We start from the raw sequence: 9,334 nt of genomic DNA on the forward strand, positions 1-9,334 counted from the left end.
TTTCTGTTGTTAATTTAAATTATTTTAAATTAAATTTGATTTACACATTCTGAGTTAAAGTCATTTATTTTTCACAGTTCAAATACTCAACCATGTAATTTTAAACATAGAGCAGCACATAAAATCAACTAATATTAGTTTTATGTTTGATCAGGCACAGTTTTACATTGTAACTGAGGTTTAAATGGTTTGACAGTGGATTTTCCATAGTAGCACATTAAGTTCACCCACAGAAATCAATGATAAAATTAACAAATGGGACTCAAGTCTCACCCACTGTGGTCCAACAACAACCCCATAAAGGGGCCATTTGTGGGTTGACCCATGATTAAGTCATGTGGGCCCCATAAGGGTCCTTTTTGTAGCCCACTTTTTTTCTCCATTTTTAACACCTATTTTGGACCCAAATGGGCCCATATAAAGAACACCTATACGGGTCCCACTTAGAGCCCATTATGGACCCATCAATGGCCCCTCTGGGCAAACACACATGGGGCCCATGTGGAGCCGATGAACAAAGTTCTCTGAGCCCCATTTGGGTTGCCCATGCAGGGCCCAAGTGACAGCCTATCAAAAACCCGCATGGGGCCCACATGAAAATGTTGTCTGGGGTAAAACATCCAGACATTCGCTGTGATAGTGAAATTTGGCCACAATGGCTCATGGTCGTTCACCGGGCTTTGGTATAGGCTGTAGAGTGCGATGTGACCTGTCCAGAACCGGCTCCTACTCCAGGCTCAGTGCCTCCTTCAACAGCATGGCAACACTCGCGACAGTGGAGCTATTGGGACCCTCAGGAACACCAATTATCCGGACAATATTGTGTCGTGATCTAGCTTCCAGATCATCGTATTTGGTCTCCAGCTTATTGAACTCAGCAGTAAGACGGTGTATGTCTCGTTTCATTACAGCGATATCATCAGTGCAAACAGAAAGTGAGCGCTCTATCTCAACTACGGTGCCCTTTCGTTCCCGCACCGCAGCCTCATTCGCAGCTCTATCGCTGGACAGCTGCGCCTTCACCGCCTGCAGCTCCGACTTTATTGTCAGTAAATCGTTTTCCAAAGTACGTTCCAATGCACGTAGCTGGGCCCTGAATACCTCGATGATTTCGGACTTCAGAGAGGACAGCAGCTCCGACTTTAATGAGTCAATATCCTCCTTAGAAGCTGCCTGTGAAACGATGGGCCCTTCACACGGAGGTGAATCACGAGAAGGCGAGGCCGCAACTGTTGCACCAGGCCGCAGCTGTGACTGAGTTGTGCTACGGGTCTTAGAAGTTTTAACAGACATCATACCTACCTCTAGATTTAAATATACAAACAATGAGGGTAAACTGAGGGATTGAGAGCAAAAGTAAAAGTGAAACGCTCGAAATAATAACAATTATAACAATAATCCACCGGAGCCCTCTAACAACCACGTCCTACTCCATGACAAGATCGATTACGCCCCCAAACCATGGTTATAATGTACGTTTTTTGCTTACAAATTGCACTTTTTTACTGTTTTACATTAAATGATGCTTATGAATATGACAATTCATATCTTGTCATACTATCTCTTTTTTTATGAAAATGTCATCTTTTTTGTTAAAAACATGATTTGCATGGTCACTTTTTTGTTTTTGATTCAGTTATGGCTCTTTTTTAAAGGTTTTCCATGATCATATGATTTAAATTTTCACAATTACTTATAATTTTATGGTTAGGGTTAACGTTTTTATGAAATTATGATTATGAATAGGAAATTAAATATTTTAATATTTAATATTCCATCTTTTATTAAAAAAAAGGTAATTAATTTCAAACCATTGTTTTTCATATCACCTTTTGCGTAGAAATGTTGCACTTGTAATAGTGTTTAGTTAAATTATGCTAATGAATATGAAAAGTAATATTTTTCACAATACATTTCAAAAACTTGATTTGTCATACCACATTTCTTTATTAAATTATTCCTATGTATATCAAAACTTCATACTTCATATTTTTGCCAAACATGACTATCATGAATTCTTTTCCAATCAGTTTCTTCTCTCTGAATGATGTGTTCAAAGAGAATAAGGAAAATTCAAAATGTAATTACAACTATGCACATATTGTTGTAGAATTATAAAAGCTATTGTTATAATTGTTATAGAAGCTAAACATAGCAGTCGAGTGAGTCAGATCACTGACTCACTTAGTGGCCCCCTTTCTACTTTAAAGAAAGGATCTATTTATGGGCTCTCAACTATTTCAGTCCTGAATACTCACTTAGGTAGGTTTCTTAGGCCAACAGACCAATTAGTGCACAGATTAAGGGGGTGCTGTTTTGATCCTGCTTGCGTGTATCCACTGTGGGTGATAATCAGTTAGATAATTACAGCTAGAACAGTTTCTGTGGGCGGAGGAAGAGTTAGTGAGACATCAGCAATAATAGAATTCAAATTTTCAACTAGGGCAGAAACGTAGTCATCCACAATCACTTCCAGGTTACCTAAGACAGAAATGCCAGTGCGTCCCCTGACCCATGGGGTCGGGAAAGGCCGGCCCATTAGAATTTTAAAAGGTGACAGTTTAGTAGTTGAAGATGGGGTCATTCTCATTTCTGTGAGTACTGCCAGGAGAACAACAGTCTAATTTCAGCCTGTTTCAATGCAGGCTTCACCAACACTATTAAAGCTAGTTTAGGCAGAGCAGTCATATACATCTCTAATGATACCAGCAGAATCTGATTTACATTGTTTTTATTATTATAAATTATATTATTATAAATATATTTATTATTATTTTATGCCCATTACTTTATGTCCTTATGGCTGACTCTGAAGTATTTTTTAGGTCAATATCTGGTATATTGGAGATATGTGTCATCATTGGGATCTCAGGATTTGTATGTACTGTGTCCAAATTTACTGGTTGTTTGCTGCTTCACCCAAATGAGGATGGGTTCCCCTTTTGAGTCTGGTTCCTCTCAAGGTTTCTTACTCATAACATCTATGGGAGTTTTTCCTTGCCACAGTCTCAATCAGGGATAAATGCACACCATTCACCTTGACTGTTGATTTCTGTAAAGCTGCTTTGAGACAATGTCTGTTGTGAAAAGCGCTATACAAATAAACTTGACTTGACTTGACTTCCTTGGCTACTTTATCCGCTAACAAATTTCCTCCGAATCACCTGCGGCATGTCCTTTAAACTTAACTATGGCCACTTTGGCAGGGAGTTGAACAGCATTTAAGAGGTCGCCTATGAGATTAAAATGTGCTATAGGCTTTCCATCAGCTCTTTTAAAGTGTCTTTGCTTCCGTGTTTAGGCAAAATCATGCACAACACCATAAGCATACTTAGAATCAGTGTATATAGTCACTACTTTACCTTCAGACATCTGACATGCACTTGTAAGGGCCACCAACTCTGCAGCTTGTGCAGATGTGTATGGTAATGATTTAGCTTTTACTATTTCATCAGGTAATCTTACAACTGCATATCCACATAAATACACATCAGAGGGTTTGAACATGATCTATCTACATATAGGAAATTCCCCTCTTCCAGGGCCGTATCTAAAAGATCAGGCCTACAAGAGGTCTCTTGTTAAATGTGCTTAATGCAACCGTGTGTGTCAACAAACCATCAAAGTCAATAAAGTCTAGCAGATCACGCAGCGCTACTACAGCTGAATGCGGCTGAGAAGAAGGCTTAATGGTTTAGTTTTCTGTCACCAAGAGAGCAATTTCATAACCAGATCTACGTCGTGCTGTCGTATCTAGTGTGTTGAGGTTATGTAAAATAGCTGTTACCTGATGTGAGGTGTACAGTATTAAAGAATGTGACAGCACCATTTTCTCAGCATCGCAGTCAGGTCCATCAGAGCCGCAGCCACTGTACTCGGTCCTGCAATATCTTACGTTGGCCTTCTGAGATCACATAGCCCAGATATAAGACCTTTCGCATCACCCACTGTTCGCTTCACCCAAAATCCGTTAAAAGTGCAAAAATTCAATGCAAAACGTGATGACAAAGAATGGTTTAAAAAATATATTTATTTTCATTTAAATGTGATAGTTTTTATTAAAATATTACATTTCATGTTCATAATCATAATTTCATGAAAATATATTAAAGTATTGTAAGACTTTAGCTTGATCCTGACCAAAAGGTGGGCCCTCCCCGAGAACACAGCATGGATGCCCGAGAGTGCAGGGTCTGTGCCGTGTAGGTGCCCGAGGCAACAAGAACATCAAAGGAACTCTTTACGACACAACACGTTTCCTCCAGGACTCACGGCAGGGGACCAAGACCCCACAACACCCCTCTCGAGAACCAGAACTTTATCTGGAATACAGTAGGCTCCCCGGAGAGCTACCCTTGGTCTTCAAACACCACATCTCCATACAAATGGTAGATCTGAGAGAGCGGCCGCTTAAGCCTATAGTCCAACCTCTGGCAGCGACCAATACTGATTCACTTATGACCGTTGACCAGTATATTAATTATAGGGCCCATACTAGGATCATGTGCGACTATGAGAACCGAATGAACGAGTGTAATGCCAGAGCCTAATCAGAATAACCAAACAAACATCCATCAAAATTATACTATTAGTAAAATAACAACCTATGCAAATATTTATTATGTTTTATCTAATTGGAGTCAGATAAGAGGTCAATAACCAAAATGAAGAAATACATTAATCCAAATCTTATTATCTAATGTAAAAGGAAAGACTAGAACGCACGAGAATCCTTCGCCACGCCTCTGGAAACCTCAGTTGGACCAGTGGGTGGTTCCCCACCTTACAAAGTTGGTGACCCCGACGTGATCTCTCTACCTGCCCAGGCGAGTGACGTCTTTTCGACGTGACTATTTAGTTTGAATTCCCACAGAAGATATGAGGTTTGTTCTTCTCCTTCCCTGTTTACAGCTGCTGTGGTAAGTTCGTTCCTTTTTGCCTATTAGAAGTGTTGAGAGAAAGTTTTGCACACCCAATATAGACACATAAATTAGAACGGGCCGGTACGCCCATTGTTAGACCGGAGACCGTAGAAATCCGGTGGGGCATAAGAATTTAGAGGAAACATGGATTCTTAGGGACATTATCGAAGCAGTATAGAGGCAGAAATCATGAAAACAGCCACGTTAAAGCTAAAAAAGACCCTTGTTCTGTTAAAAGAGAAGGGACTAAATCTCACATGGAGCAATTATGAAATCGTATCCTAGTATTCTGCCAAGGGCCGTAAACCGGAAATGAAATACATCATTCCAGAGGCCCTCCAGAAACCAGTGATTAAATTATACCATGATTATGCACATGTATCAGCTCTCAAAACACAACAGCTGATACAAAAAAACTTCTGGTGGCCAAAAATGGCATCAGACATTGAGAGATGGTGCGACACATGTCCCGTATGTGCCACCATCAACCAGGGTAGAACTGGACGTACAAACTTGTGTCGCCCAGAACCACCCAAAGGACCATGGGAATTCTTACAGCTAGATTTTATTGGTCCATTACCCACTGCCAAGGGGGGATATCGCTATTGTCTCATCATAATTGATAAATTCTGTAAATGGGTAGACGCAATTCCAACTCGCGACAACAGCGCACGCACCATGGCACGAGTAATGGCAAATCAAATCCTCCCAATCTGGGGAACACCAACTCAGATTGAGTCTGACCAAGGAACACACTTCACAGGTCAGATAATGAAACACATATGTGAAATGCTACATATCAAACAAAGATTTCACGTTCCATACAGGCCGCAAAGCTCAGGTATGGTGGAACGTGCAAATCGCTCGATAAAAGAAAGCATCTCCAAACAAATAATGCAACATCAAAACAGGTGGACTGATGCACTGCCAACAGTTCTGACAGTCTTGGGAGCAACCCCATCCAAAGCCACAGGCATAACCCCTTTTAACTCATGACAGGCAGAGTCATGAAACTACCCATAGACCCAGAAATCACCCCAGCAGATCTGGGACCCCTTGTGCTTGCAAAACAACAGACTGTGCTAACACAATTACAACAAAGACTGGCAGTGTTACAAACACAAACCACCTTAAAACAGCGACAGTCGGACCTAATGAATGATGCACAATTTAACCCAACCTCTGAGATCAAATTTACCGAGGGTAATATGATCATGATACAGGTGTTTATAAAACAGGGTCCATTCACACCCAGATGGCATGGACCACATGAGATAAAAGCTTTATGCAATAGCTGTGTGGCCATAATTGTCAAGGGGAAGTTGAAATGGCACCACATGTCCCAGTGCAAAATCTTCAAAGGTTCTGCTAATCAATAATTATTAAAGTTTCTCTCTGTTTCATCTCCTAGGTTGACTGCAGCAATTCCATGGAGACCAGACAAGAGAAAAGTTTCTGGACCCACTTGCATCAAGCTGGGTCAAAGGGTTTCACTCACACTCACACTGGAATGTGGGAGATGGGTATGGAAATACACTAAGAGATCATCCACATTTTTCAGTACACTTTCAACCAGAGAACTAGTCACGTGGCCTCTGGGAGTAGTACCGGAACCAAATTGCGCAACTAAAATTTGCTGGAAAGTAGGCTCCAACCATCTCCCTATAGTAAACATTTCAGGTGACACACCGGCACGCACATCTTTTCACAACATAACGGCCTGGTATCAACTTAAAGCAGAACCAGGAGCAAAAATTGGGAGCATGCGCACTCTCTACGAAAAAATCAACAATGGATTAGATCCAAAAATCTGTTATTTAATCAAAGATTTAGAGCCCGCAATATATAGGTGTACACACACTGAGACAATCAACACTACGCATATGAGTTATACCGAATATAAATTCGATATAACTTCATATGTACCTGATAACAATCACCCTGATGTCTTTGTCTGGACTAGCTGGAGAGAAGGCATGTATTGCGTGGGAAAATGTGTCTATGACCCAGATAATTACACCGGGCCACAGAATTGCTCATGGATAATGAAACATTGTTTTAATTTAACACCTTGTGGATATAGCAAACCAAAGGAATGTCCAAAACTATATCCTATTCCTCCTGGTGGACTGATTAAAGGGAATATCAACAAGACATTATTTCATGATGTGAATCTAGTGATGACACATGTATCATACAATATTTCCAACATCCTATCTGCTTATATTAATCACTGTAATAACAATGATAAGACCTATGCATGGCTACAGTCACGAATCGATGATTTAATTTATGACTACAAAAACAGACTTGCCGTGCAAATCTCACCTGCACGCTCAAAACGAGACCTGTTCGGAAACATAGCAGGTCTCTTCGGCTCAGTTAATTCCATTGCTAACAACTACAAAATAACCAAACAATCACAATTCTCAACATGGTTTGCGAACCAGGTGGCCACTGGTTTTCAGCATATCACAAATAGCAATGAAAATATTATAAAAGCGGTTCGATCCGAAGCGATCAGCCACACATTATTCAATCAAACCCGTACCATTGAACGTGACTTAGCCTGTAGGACATATGCACAAGATCTATTCACTGCTGCTAGACAAGAAATCCTAGATCTTCGCCTGTACAAAACGCCTAGACATGTTTTGAATGACTTCATAGACATCTTAGATCTACATAGGTGAATCAGAAAAAAGAAAAAATTTAAGATATTCTGAGTTACTATCCACCATAATGATGTTTACAGGAAATGAATGTAATGGATGTATTGGGTTTTTCATCAGTTTTCCTTTGATACACCCAGATCAGGTTTTTCCAAATTCCACTACCATATGCTAGATGGGCATGGTAGTGAAGGATCAGGTAATTAAATGGGATCACCTCACTGGATACATGACACAAAAGGGTACTGAGACCTTATTTACCAGTCGCACATGTTGCCATGAAACACACAATTATGTTATCTGTACATGTAACACTTTGCAACCTTTCTCTCCCAACAACACCAAACTTATTAACGTTCAGTCACTGCATGGTTATTCTGATGTTGTCCAGGTGTCTCACACACAGTGGTGCGTTGCCAGTGAAATGAATTCCTTTACCTACAGAGAACTGACCTGCTCTGCTAATCACTCGTTCTGCTTGGAATGGAAGTGACAGAGGACTTTTCAATGGGCCAAGTCAACATTTTAGGAAAAATGCCACTGGACACAGAGACCTCACCATGGTGGGATGACACTTTCTATGAGCAAGGTACCCAAGCTGTGGTTGACGCGAAGGACCTGACACAAAGGCTGATCCTGCAAACTGAGTACCACCTCAACCAACCAGGTTGAAACCAACCTGGCACGAAAGACTGCACAACTCTTATCCAGTTCATCCACTCGGTCAGCACAGTACACCTACACCTGGTGGGACTGGATGTTCCGGGGGTGTGCCATTGGCAGTGCCCTGATCTTCACCTTCACCATGTTCCAGTGCTGTGAAGCAGAAACCCGTGCAGAAACCCGTGTTCCAAAGACTCTAAAAACAAAAAATAAATAAAAAATTGCTTTGTCTGACCCGCCGGTACCCTATTCAAAAAGTGGGGAAATAACTGTAAGACTTTTGCTTGATCCTGACCAAAAGGTCGGCCCTCCCCGAGAACACAGCATGGATGCCCGAGAGTGCAGGGTGTGTGCCGTGTAGGTGCCCGAGGCAACAAGAACATCAAAGGAACTCTTTACGACACAACACGTTTCCTCCAGGACTCACGGCAGGGGACCAAGACCCCACAACACCCCTCTCGAGAACCAGAACTTCATCTGGAATACAGTAGGCTCCCCGGAGAGCTACCCTTGGTCTTCAAACACCACATCTCCATACAAATGGTAGATCTGCAGACAAATGTCTGACCCCTCTACCCCTCCTTTTCTTTTTCCATTCTCAAACACAGGACATTCTATAGCACACCAGATGATTATGTGTAAGAAAGGTCATATCACATGTAAATAACGACGGAAAATTTTCATGTTTTATTTCTTTACAAAGGTTTATCGCGACTGGTACACAGGTCCCATTCCCACAGCAATAAAACAAATAATAAAAAAGGTTTAAAAGATTTAAGAAGACATAACTCTATGCAAGGGGCGTGTGCTCCACTACAAATGTATACAGGCGAGGTGCCTCCCACAGGTCTGTAAGAACTAATCAAGGCAAACTTCCATTGCTAAATAATGTTTACATAATGCTTACTCTATCTGGGTATTTAAGGAGAACTGACCAACAATTCAGGGAATCTGTAAACAGATCAATTACTGTGTCGTCTTTTACCAGGTATGAAAGGTTTTATATTTCCTGTTTAAATGTAAATACTATTGGTTTGTATTTGTGTTATATTTTAATTGAACTATGAATTGGCTTTG

At 40.9% G+C, this 9,334-nt stretch overlaps 1 pseudogene across 1 annotated transcript; it reads left to right on the plus strand.

Moving 5' to 3' along the window:
- The first annotated feature begins 5,242 nt into the window (after positions 1–5,242).
- On the plus strand, positions 5,243–8,824 carry LOC310718637 (annotated as a pseudogene). Its single transcript has 2 exons — positions 5,243–8,427; positions 8,619–8,824. The product of its transcript is annotated as an uncharacterized misc_RNA (transcript).
- The last annotated feature ends 510 nt before the right edge of the window (positions 8,825–9,334 follow it).

Source organism: Silurus aristotelis, assembly GCF_946808225.1.
Source record: "Silurus aristotelis genome assembly, chromosome: 23".
In the NCBI taxonomy this organism is placed as follows: domain Eukaryota; kingdom Metazoa; phylum Chordata; class Actinopteri; order Siluriformes; family Siluridae; genus Silurus; species Silurus aristotelis.